Source organism: Primulina tabacum, chromosome 5 (genome assembly GCF_025594145.1).
Source record: "Primulina tabacum isolate GXHZ01 chromosome 5, ASM2559414v2, whole genome shotgun sequence".
NCBI lineage: Eukaryota > Viridiplantae > Streptophyta > Magnoliopsida > Lamiales > Gesneriaceae > Primulina > Primulina tabacum.
The window spans coordinates 23700061-23712955 of record NC_134554.1 but is presented as its reverse complement, the minus strand read 5'-3'; the positions used below and the strand labels follow the sequence as shown (position 1 = coordinate 23712955).

At 38.7% G+C, this 12895-nt stretch overlaps 1 long non-coding RNA gene across 2 annotated transcripts; it reads left to right on the top strand.

The window, feature by feature from the left end:
- Positions 1 to 2374: 2374 nt before the first annotated feature.
- LOC142547337 (uncharacterized) lies at positions 2375 to 11060 on the top strand. Of its 2 annotated transcripts, none has more exons than XR_012820662.1 (3): positions 2375 to 2544; positions 9757 to 9780; positions 10017 to 11060. It is a non-coding gene; the product is annotated as an uncharacterized LOC142547337 (long non-coding RNA). The 2 variants fall into 2 exon arrangements; XR_012820660.1 differs by lacking the exon at positions 2375 to 2544 and adding an exon at positions 9330 to 9670.
- Positions 11061 to 12895: the final 1835 nt, after the last annotated feature.

Sequence of the window (12895 nt, the reverse complement as noted above, 5' to 3'; positions counted from 1 at the left end):
GATGTTAAACGGATATAGTCCTTCTTGTAAATCCCTATGAACGACTCTTCAAATTTGATCGCCTAATTAGGTCCACGATCATAAACTTTGTTACTCGCTTGGATTGCACTAGAAATCGCAAGCGATTTGTGCGTTGAGACTGTATCCTCCGAATTTCAAAAATCCAGAGACAAAGTGGCACGGCGGTGGAAGAAAATCAAATGGCCTAAATTCTCCCAACCCTTTTTGTATAGGCCGAGAGTTTTTCTTAATTTTTCCCTTTTGATTCTCAATCAATAATTAGCCAAATAATTATTGATTCTTAATCAATAATTAGCAAATCTAATTTGCTTAATTGGAAAAATCTTTCTTCCCATATTTTGGGATAGCCGTGGGTTTTCTTTAAGTAAAGGAGAGATTTTCTTTTATTTTGTATGCAAAATTCATCATCCAACAATGAGCCCTAATGGTGTATTTATATATTGAGACTTCTAATCTAATTAGCAGTCAATCTCCCACAAGGACTCTAATAATTTCATTATATTTAAACTCCCACATAATTAATATGTAATGTATTTATTAACCTTTAATAATACATTATATAATAATATCATATACACATATTTTATATCACCATATAAAATATATACATGTATATGTATATTAAATTAAATAAGTATTATTTAATTGACAAGATAACTCTTTGGTTAATTTAATTCTAGACTCTTCTAGAATATTTATGGGAATTTGTGCACATTAGTAGTCACCACTACTAGCACAATCATTTAATTAGTAAATTCTCAATTCACTAAATAAATGATTCCGAACTCATTATAACCCCGATCGACGATCCCAGAGCGTCGATGTATCAAGGATACAAGTCTTGTTCATATAATGAAAATCGAAAATTTCGAAGATCAAAATTTTCATTTTGCCAAATTTAGAACTTACCATTATGGTAGTTACCATATATGGCAGTTACCATATTTGACAGCTGCCAGTTTTAGTGAACTCCTTCACAAAACAGGCAGTTCCAGTCACCTTCCTTATTTAGCAATCATGCTAACTTCCACTTCTTCCATCCTATGGAATCAGCTCATAAAATCCTTTATAAGCTTTCTGTTTGATCTCCATCAAACTATAGTCGCCAAATTCCAACTCCTTGAAATTTGACTATCTCAACGGGAGCACAGAATCCGATACTTGTGTGACCCTCAATGGTTCAGGGATACAACTAACCGTGGGTTCACATCTCCATGTGACTCAGAATAACATTTATTCTTATTCGGGTTTACCCTAGTTAACCCCATTTTTTCATCAACTCCTTGATCAAGAATGTCAGAACTCATTTCTGATTGCACCCATCGGATTATGGTAAGAGCGTCTAGTAGTATCGCCCCACGATCCTCTACGTATCACTGATAGTGCCTGCAAAAACTTTTAGTCATGGTTAGCGTACAGTACGGTCCCTTTAACACATATATCCCGATCGAATCTGCAACCATTGGTATATCGAGAGTTGCATATGAATTCGATAACGATGCGATTTATCTTTGAGTACTAATAGTTGCATGACATGCGCAACTAGGAAAACACCTTTCCCTAAAGCACATTTCTTGCTCTGGCCAGAGACTCCTCGCACTATTAACTCATCAGATAAAATAGGATATCTTCACCCGTAGGCGAACGATGAATCCCTGACTACAATGCATTTGCTCCTACGTATTTCGAAACTACACCCAACCTCGCCACCTGATGACTCGATGGAGTCGGTAAACGGATCAAAGTGTATGCTAGTACGTATAGCCCCTACATTGTCCCGGGTCAAAGGACTAATGGTGTACAACCATAAATGCAGACTATTTCCACTCGATAGGTGAGAATCACTTGGACAGTCCGAAGGAGGGTTGTTCAAGTGCATCATCACATGATCACCCATCTGTGTGAATGGACATCTCCATGCCCTTGCCAATGAAACATGGCGTTTACATCACAGATGCTAGTCTCGAGCTCGAGCGATCTTTATTCTTGTTTTAGGTGGCTGAATCGACTAGGAACCTGTTTAGAATATACGGTACGCTTCCTAATGAGTTTCATGATCTTACGTTACGACGCAGACCTCATGGTACCTATTGTATATTCAAGGACTTTATCTATGCAGCTTGCATGGTATACATATAAAGTATAATGTCATAATCGAATAAAATCGTAAAATATTATAAAATAAATATTGTTTTAAATTAGAGTCAATAAAGCCCGAGCCACAAGTTGGCTTACCGGGCACCTACTCTAACAATCTCCCACTTGCCCTATAGCCAACTACCCATAGATCCTAGACCCATGGCTTCGCGATGCTTCTCAAACAATGGTCCTTGCAGGGGTTTTGTTCCTTATGTCGTAAGCTTTCTTTTGGTAGCACTTTTGGAAACTTTCGAGAAAGACCCGTCGGCTCCGTTTTTCTGCGTGATTCCGGTCATCTTTTCCGGCGAGTTTGCCGCCTGTTGTCGGTTAGCTTCTGTGTAGGCTTGATTTTAGCCACTACTGTTTGGATTTCAAGCTGCCTCGGTGCGAATTGTTGCCTACGTGAATTTAATTCAATTTCGACTCAAATAATGTACATTATTGATTAATTATTGGGTTATTGTTGTAGGTTCTGGAATTGTGCAAGTTGGAGGTATAATCTGGTGAACCTAGAATTTATTGCAGTCGCTTAAATATTAGTTTAGCGTCACTTAAAGCTAAAAAGAATATTTACGACGATATAATAGAAATGATTGATTTTAGGCATTTTAGTCGAATATTGGAATTTTAGGAATTTAAAATGCCTAAATAGTTGAAATTGGATTTTTAGTGAATTTAAATGGTTCTGGAATTTTTATATGATAATAAGATCATTTAAATTAATATTCAGGTGATTTGTCTGAGTTGGCAATTCCAGGACTTTCTAGAGGATTTAAATTACTGGTAAATTAGTTGAGATAGGTAGAGATCAGTTATTTTCACGATGTCTGACAGAGGCATCTGATGATCCTGTGTATGATTTATTTGCTATTTGCTGACTTATGTGATATTATATGCTGACTCGCTTATTATCAGTTGGTAATTGATGTGCAAAATAAAATAAAATATTTCTTTTGTTCACACACATTTTATTTTAGTTAGACACATCAATACCACTGAACATATCATATCGAGCCTATCTGTTATTGAGATCCAGTTATATTTCGGTTGAGATCCGTTATATATTTATGATGTGTTATGGTGTTCTGGAGATGTTTGGCTACCTTGATTCGGTCCAGCTTAGGTAGTTGCTGGCTTCGAGGCTGCGCCATATCCCAGGCACGGTATGCTGCGTCGTGGACCAGCTCGAGCATATATGTATGATTGTTGATATCGATCATTTGATTCCTGATATCCTGTTATCTTGCACCTATTCATGCATTGCATTCATGCATGGCATCATTGCATTTCTATGTCATATATCGTGGTTTCTTGATGTCTCGTACTGGGGTTGCTGACCCCCGAGAGGGGGCTGTCGTGTCTTTTGTGTGTGGACATGACAGGTGGTACATGTGGTTCGACCTTCAGGTGCTCGAGAGGAAGCCTCAGGAAGTACCAGAGCTCCTTGAGAGAAGACGCAGTTGTATTTAGGTATTGCGTGGTGTTGCTGTCTCCCAGATACTCTATGTATATATTTGGAGGATTGTATTATGGTATTATCGAGCCTTGTTGGCTCTATGATATTTTGGTTTGGATATGTCATGATCGTGTCTGGCTGGCACGTGTGTATGATGTTGTGTTTATTGAGGGCACATGTTGTTTATTTTGAGTATTTGATTTCTGGTATGTCCTATTTACTGGAAGGTTATGCCGAAATTTTTATAGGCCCAAACGCAAATTTTTAACTCACTTTTCTGCTGTTTACTGATTAATCAAGATTGCATGTTAATAAATCGTGATTAGGATAACGGGCCCTCACAGTTGGTATCAGAGCGTAGACTGGGATACGCTCGTATTAGAGTTAGTACACTCGAGTTTAGGCACAAGAAATTTGTGTGCATGTATTTGATTATTTGAAATTATTTGCTCTTGCCTGGAATGAATTATATGTTAGTATCTTAGAGATACATGTAGATTATACATTTGAGTTGTATTTCAGTGCCTTGGATTATGTTGAGGTTATTGAATATTTTGGGAATTTAGCCTTAAATTCTGTAGAATGGCAACTAGAGGAAATAAAGGGAAAGGAAAAGAAGTGGCTCAGGAGTCTGGGGCACAGAATATCGGAGGAAATGATAGAGTTCCTCGAGGTAGGCGCGGGCGTCCTACTGCAGAGGTAGCTGATAAAGCTAATGCAGAGGTAGAACAGTTAGTGCACAGAGTTGATGAAATGGAATTGGCTGTAGCTCGATTTCAGAATATGCATCCTGCAAAATTCTTTGGAAATGAAGGCAGTGATCGAGCAGAAGGATGGCTGAAACACATGGAATTCTTGTTTAACACAGTACATTATGATTCTGATAGAAGGTTAACTATGACAGTTCTCCAACTACGGGATCATGCACAGCGTTGGTGGGAGGCTACTACAAATGTATTGCAACAAACAATGTAGTCAGATCATTTGGGAGGTGTTTCGTGCTAAATTTCTCCAAGAATATGCTCTACCATCCTATTACTCAGCCAGAGAATCGGAATTTCATCGACTAGTTCAGGGCAATATGTCTGTTGAGGAATATGATCGACAAATTTCTGCTCTTCTCACTTATGTACCCCACGTGGCTGTCAGCGAAAAAGAAAAAATTTCAAAATTTTTGGAAGGACTGGACTACCAAATACATGCTATGGTTATGGCTGGGTCGCCTGCAACTTATGCCGAAGCTGTGGACAAGGCGATTGGAATTGAGGCTGGATTGGAAAGGGGTAAACAACCACATGCTCCACCGATACCTAGTGGTAGTTCATATTTTTCAGCAAGTACACCATCCATTCCATCTCAACTGTCATATCAACAGCAGAAACAAAAACAATTCAGACCAAAAGGAAAACAGTTTAAAAAGAAATATCAGTCCTGTTCCTCTAGTTCGAGCAGTTCACAAAGTGCAACAGGTGGATAGTACCCCATTATTTTTATGTGATAGATGTGGGGGCAGACACCCTACTGTGCAGTGTCGCGGAGTACTGGGGTCATGTCATAGTTGTGGTCAGCCAGGGCATTATGCCAAAGTTTGTCCGAGCCGTGCACAGAGACAGATGCAGCCACAGCAGTTACCTTATGCCAGAGGTAGTTTTTCAGGTGGCTCATCTCAGCGACCATTTGCTCCTGCACCGTCCTATCAGCAGTCTAGTTACCCACAGGTCAGGGAAAATGTGCCACAGTCTTTTCCGGGTCCCCAACAAGCCAGAGTATATGCTTTGACTGAGGATCAGGCTAGAGAGGCTCCAGGCGGGGTGATCGCATGTACTTGCCATAATTACGATCATATTGCATGAGTTTTATTTGATACTGGGACATCTCATTCATTCATTGCATCCGATTATGTCGATGAATATGAACTTTGGACTACATCATTTCATGAAACTGCATCTGTGTCTACGCCAGCTGGTCGATTTATTCCATCTGGGCAAATTGTGTTAGATTGTGTGTTGCATTTCGATGATAGCATTATGATCACAAACTTGATTGTATTACCGATGCATGATTTTGATTGTATCATTGGTATGGACACAATGTTCAGTTATCGAGCCACTATAGATTGTTTTCATGGTGTAGTACGATTTAGGCCATACTATGGTAGCAAATGGAATTTTTATTGTCGAGGATCATAGGCTAAGATACCGTTAGTCTCAACGATGGAAATGTTTAGATTATTATCTTTAGGAAATGATGGATATATGGTTTATGTTGTGGATGCGACAAAGAAAGAACCAAAATTATCTGATATCCCAGTAGTGAAAGAATTTCCTGATGTCTTTCCTGAAGAAATACCAGGCTTTCCACCGCAGAGAGAAATTGATTTTAGCATCGACTTGATGCCGGGTACTGCGCCGATCTCTAAAGCGCCGTACAGAATGGCTCCGGCAGAACTGAAAGAATTGAAAGAGCAATTACAGGACTTACTCGAAAAAGGTTATATACGCCTTAGTATGTCACCTTGGGGAGCACCTGTACTGTTCGTAAAGAAGAAAGATGGTTCCATGAGAATGTGCATTGATTATAGGCAGCTCAATCGAGTTACTGTTAAAAATAAATACCCTCTGCCTAGAATTGATGATTTGTTTGATCAGCTTGAAGGAAATTCTGTTTATTTGAAGATTGATCTTCGATCAGGATACCATCAACTTCGGGTTAGAGAGGAAGATGTTCCTAAAACAACTTTTAGAACTAGATATGGGCATTATGAATTTCTAGTAATGTCATTTGGTTTAACAAATGCACCAGCAGTATTTATGGATCTGATGAATAGAGTGTTCAGAAATTTTCTGAATAAATTTGTTATTGTCTTTATTGATGATATACTGGTGTATTCGAGATCAAAGCGGGAACATAAAGAGCATTTATGATTGGTTCTTCAAACACTTCGAGATTCTCAATTGTATGCTAAATTGTCGAAGTGTGAATTTTGGATGGGTAGCGTGATATTTTTGGGTCACGTGATATCAGCCCAAGGTATATCTGTAGATCCGAGTAAAGTTGAAGCAATCCTGAATTGGGCTAGACCAACCAATATACCAGAGATTCGAAGTTTTATGGGATTGGCTTGGTATTACAGACGATTCATTGAAGGATTTTCACATATTGCCCGACCTATTACCCAACTGACCGAGAAAGATGCAAGATTTATTTGGTCAGATGAATGTGAGAATAGTTTTCTTATATTGAAAGAGAAGCTGACAACAGCACCAGTGTTGGCATTGCCATCTGGATCAGATGGATTTGTGGTTTGTACCGATGCATCATCAAGAGGTTTGGGATGTGTTTTAATGCAACATGGAAAAGTTATTGCCTATGCTTCAAGGCAATTGAAAACACATGAATCCCGATATCCAGTTCATGATCTTGAACTAGTAGCCATTGTTTTTTCTTTAAAAGTTTGACGACATTATTTATATGGTGAGCAGTTTATTATCTACTCAGATCATAAGAGTTTGAAATATCTCTTTACTCAATCAGAACTGAATATGAGGCAGAGATGATGGTTAGATTTACTGAAAGATTTTGACTGTGAAATACAGTATCGGCCAGGAAAAATGAATCAGGTTGTAGATGCATTAAGTCGGAAGTATCAGGATGTTATGATAGCATCTATCCATGTCTGGCAGAAATATGATGATTTATGTACTTCTGGTTGGAATTTTCAGCCGAAAGGCAATCATTTTATTGTATCTGCTTTACAATTTGAGCCGGATTATTTCGAAGATCAAGAAAGCTCAAAAGAATGATCCACAAGTTCAGAAATCAAAAGACTTGGTTTTGTCTGGTAACCCAGATAGATACAATATCTCATTAGATGGTTGTTTACGAATGAATAACAGGTTAGTGGAACCAAATGTCACAGGATTGAGAGAAGCATTGCTTCAAGAGGCGCATTGCAGCCGTCATAGTGTTCATCCTGGTACTCATAGAATGTACCACATACTGAAACCATATTTTTGGTGGGATGCGATGAAGAGAGATATTTCAGAATTTGTAGCGAAATGTTTGACATGCCAGCAGGTTAAAGCCGAGAGAATGAAACCTTTGAGGTATGTTATAGAGTTTAGAAATACCACAATGGAACTGGGAACATATTGCAATGGATTTCATGACTCACTTGCCCAGATCAAACAATGGTTGTGATGCTATCTGGGTGATAGTCGATAGATTGTCCAAATCAGCGCATTTTATTCCATACGATCGTACTTATGCTTATAATAAAATGGCACGATTATATGTGGATAATATTATTCGATTGCATGGAGTTCCAGTATCTATTGTATCTGACCGAGATCCTAGATTTGCTTCCAAGTTTTGGAGTAGTCTTCAGAATGCTTTGGGTACTAAGTTGGCAATGAGTACAGCTTATCATCCTCAAACAGATGGTCAGACAGGGAGGACTAAACAAACTTTGGAAGATATGTTACGATCAGTGGTCATGGATTTTGGTGGAAACTGGCAAGAATCTTTACCATTGGTTGAATTCTCATACAATAATAGTTTTCAAACAACTATAGGGATGGCACCATTCGAAGCTTTGTATGATAGAAGGTGTCGATCACTCGTATGCTGGAATGAGGTTGGAGAAAAACCATTGGTACAACCTGAGTTTGTTGAAGAAACGAATGAAAAGATAAATTTGATTAGAAAAAGGATAAAAGCATCTCAGCATCGTCAATCTAGCTACGCAAATAAAAGACGTAGGCCTTTAGAATTTCAGGTTGGCGATCAAGTTTTCTTGAAAGTGTCATCATTTCGTGGGACGATGAGATTTGGGCGAAAAGGAAAATTAGCTCCACGTTATATTGGACCGTATACTATTGTTGAGAGGATCGGTTTATTGGCTTATAGATTGGACTTGCCGCATAGTTTGTCTGCTATACATGATGTGTTTCATGTATCTATGCTGCGGAAGTATGAGCCGGATCCATCTCATGTTCTGCGACACGAGGATGTGGAGTTGGACAGTTCTCTTAGTTATGTTGAGTATCCTACACAGATTCTTAATCGAAAGGATAAACAACTTCGAAATAAGACGATTCCGCTGGTTATGGTACAGTGGAGTAGACATGGGACTGAAGAGGCTACATGGGAGTTGGAGGCTAAAATGCGGCAAGAATGGCCTCACTTGTTTGAAATTGTTACAAATTATTCCATGTACTCTGACTTTCCTATGTACTATCAATGGTAGATGTTTGACTAGGTTGTATATAAGATGTGTTGTGTGTTTCGATTTTGAGGGCGAAATTCATTTGTTAGAGGGGGAGAAATGTAATGACCCGATTTAATTATATGTTATTTGGCTATAATTAAGATTAATTATTTTAAATTGAGGAATTTAAAATAATTAAATTGTGTATTTAAAATATGTATTAGAAAATATCGGTTTATAGACGATATTAAAATGCATATTTAAATTTTATATCACACAAGAGTTGAAAAAAAATAGACCGGGTCAAGTTTCGAACCCCAAACGAAGAAAAGAGAAACACATATAAATATATATATATATATATATTATATATTATAATACACTCTCTCTCACACACTACACCTATAAACACACACTAATCATCTCTCTCCCGTAACTTCAGCCCAAAGCTTCAAACCACCGCCCCACATTGACCGTCGATTGTGGCCGCACCTAGTCCGCCGGAAAATTCAAGTAAATATACGATTGGAAAGCCCATGATGAGAGCTATCCATTGATACCACTCTTGCTAGGTAAAATTTCGACTCCTGAAAACACGTCGAAAAACGTCGCCTCTTTCACTGCTGAAATCGCCGCTCAAAACTAAAAATTGATTGAGGGGTTTTGTTCCTTGTGTCGTAAGCTTTCTTTTGGTACCACTTTTGCAAATTTTCGAGAAAGACCCGTCGGCTCCGTTTTTCTGCGTGATTCAGGTCATCTTTCCCGGCGAGTTTGCCGCCTGTTGTCGGTTAGTTTCGGTGTAGGCTTGATTTTAGCCACTGCTGTTTGGATTTCAAGCTGCCTCGGTGCGAATTGTTGCCTACGTGAATTTAATTCAATTTCGACTCAAATAATGTATCATTATTGATTAATTATTGGGTTATTGTTGTAGGTTCCGGAATTGTGCAAGTTGGAGGTATAATCTGATGAACCTAGAATTTATCGCAGTCGCTTAAATATTAGTTTAGCGTCACTTAAAGCTAAAAATAATATTTACGACGATATAATAGAAATGATTGATTTTAGGCATTTTAGTCGAATATTGAATTTTAGGAATTTAAAATGCCTAAATAGTTGAAATTGGATTTTTAGTGAATTTAAATGGTTCTGGAATTTTTATATGATAATAAGATCATTTAAATTAATATTCAGGTGATTTGTCTGAGTTGGCAATTCCAAGACTTTCTTGAGGATTTAAATTACTGGTAAATTAGTTGAGGTAGGTAGAGATCAGTTATTTTCACGATGTCTGACAGAGGCATCTGATGATCCTGTGTATGATTTATTTGCTATTTGCTGACTTATGTGATATTATATTCTGACTCGCTTATTATCAGTTGGTAATTGATGTGCAAAATAAAATAAAATATTTTTTTTGTTCACACATATTTTATTTTAGTTAGACACATCAATACCACTAAACATATCATATTGAGCCTATCTGTTATTGAGATCCAGTTATATTTCGGTTGAGATCCGTTATATATGTATGATGTGTTATGATGTTCTGGAGATGTTTGCCTACCTTGATTCGGTCCGGCTTAGGTAGTTGCTGGCTTCGAGGCTGGGCCATATCCCAGGCACGGTCCGCTGCGTTGTGGACCAGCTCGAGCATATATGTATGATTTTTGATATCGATCATTTGATTCCTGATATCCTGTTATCTTGCACCTATTCATGCATGGCATCATTGCATTTCTATGTCATATATCGTGGTTTCTTGATGTCTCGTACTGGGGTTGCTGACCCCCGAGAGGGGGCTGTCGTGTCTTTTGTGTGTGGACATGACAGGTGGTACATGTGGTTCGACCTCAGGTGCTCGAGAGGAAGCCTCAGGAAGTACCAGAGCTCCTTGAGAGAAGACGCAGTTGTATTTAGGTATTGCGTGGTGTTGCTGTCTCCCAGATACTCTATGTATATATTTGGAGGATTATATTATGGTATTATCGAGCTTTGTCGGCTCTATGATATTTTGGTTTGGATATGTCATGATCGTGTCTGGCTGGCACGTGTGTATGCTGTTGTGTTTATTGAGGGCACATGTTGTTTATTTTGAGTATTTGATTTTCTGGTATGTCCTATTTACGGGAAGGTTATGCCGAAATTTTTATAGGCCCAAACGCAAATTTTTAACTCACTTTTCTGCTGTTTACTGATTAATCAAGATTGCATGTTAATAAATCGTGATTAGGATAACGGGCCCTTATATGTCTCCTCTTCCCACAATCTCCCGGATTATGTGGAACTGCCTCAGTATATGTTTGGATCGCTGATGAGACCTCGGTTCCTTCGCTTGCGCTACGGCACCGGTGTTGTCACAGTACACCGGGACTGGATCAACTGTTTTGAGAATGACACCCAACTCTTTGGATGAAATTCTCATCCAAACACCCTCCTTTACTGCAGCCGATGCAGCTATGTAATCGGCCTCAGTGGTTGAATCCGATGTGGTGTCTTGCTTGAAACTCTTCCAAGAGACAGCATCACCATTGAGCTTGAATACAAATCCATGGGTCGATTTCGAATTATCCACATCTGATTGGAAGCTAGAATCAGTGTAGCCTTCCAATTTTAGTTCCCCACTCTCGTATACCAAGAACAAATTCTTAGTTCTTCTCAAGTACTTAAGAATGTCCTTTACTGCTTTCCAATGCAGTAGATCGGGATTCGACTTATATCAGCTTGCAACACTCAGTGCATGTGCAATATCAGGTCAAGTAGATATCATACCATACATAATACTGCCTATAGCAGACGCATATGGAATGCGGCTCATGGTTTCTATCTCTTCATCAGTCTTAGGACACATAGACTTGGATAGATTCACACCATGAGACATTGGGAGATATCCTCTCATGGACTCCTCCATAGAGAATCTCCTCATTAGCATTTTCTTTGATCTATCCCTATAGATCTGTATTCTTAATACATATGATGCTTCACCCATATCCTTTATGGAGAACTTACCAGCTAACCATACTTTAGTTGATTGCAACATCCCTATATCATTCCAATGAGTAGTATGTCATCAACATAAAGTACTAGGAATGTCACTGCACTCCCACTAACTTTCTTGTATACAAAAGGTTCCTCAGGATTTTTGACAAAATCAAATTCTTTGATAGTGTTGTCAAATCTGATATTCCAGCTCCTCGATGCCTGTTTGAGTCCATAAATGGATCTACTGATGTGAATCATTCAGGTTGAGACATATAAATCTCTTCCTTAATATCCCCATTAAAGAACGACGTTTTCACGTCCATCTGCCATATTTCATAGTCATACCATGTTGCTATGGCTAGCAGTATCCTAATGGACTTGAACATTGCGACTGGAGAAAAGGTTTTCTCATAGTCAACGCCTTGTCTTTGAGTATATCCTTTTTCTACCAATCTAGCTTTGAGGTTACCACCTTCCCATCCGCTCCAAGTTTCCTTTTGTAAATCCATTTGCATCATATTGGAACAATTCCCTTAGGTGGATCTACTGAGGACCATACTTGGTTCGAATACATGGAGTCCATCTCGGACTGCATAAATTCAAGCCATTTAGATGAATCGGCATCAGACAATGCTTCCTTGAAATTTCTTGGATCACATCCAGGAATGGGCTCCCCTTGGACCTCTTCAAGAAGCAGGCTCAACCTATTAGGCGGCCTTGGGATCTTTTCGGATCTCCTAGGAGCTTGTCTTTCTTTGATTGGCTGTTGGGGTGTGGATTCTACTACTTGTGTAGTGGGTGATTCTCGAATCTCATCGAGTTCTATCATTCTGCTTTTTCTATCCAATAAAACACATTTGTTTCACTAGGATAATAGAAGAAATATCCAACAGAGTTCGTTGGATATTCCACAAAGTAGCACAAATTGGCTCTACTATCCAATTTGTCTCCCACTGCCTGCTTCACGTAAGCAGGGCATCCCCATATTCTTAAGCAAGAATATTTGGGCGGCTTTTCCATCCATATCTCATATAGAGTTTTATTCACTGCTTTTATATGGACTTGATTCAACGACCTTGCCGCTGTTTCAA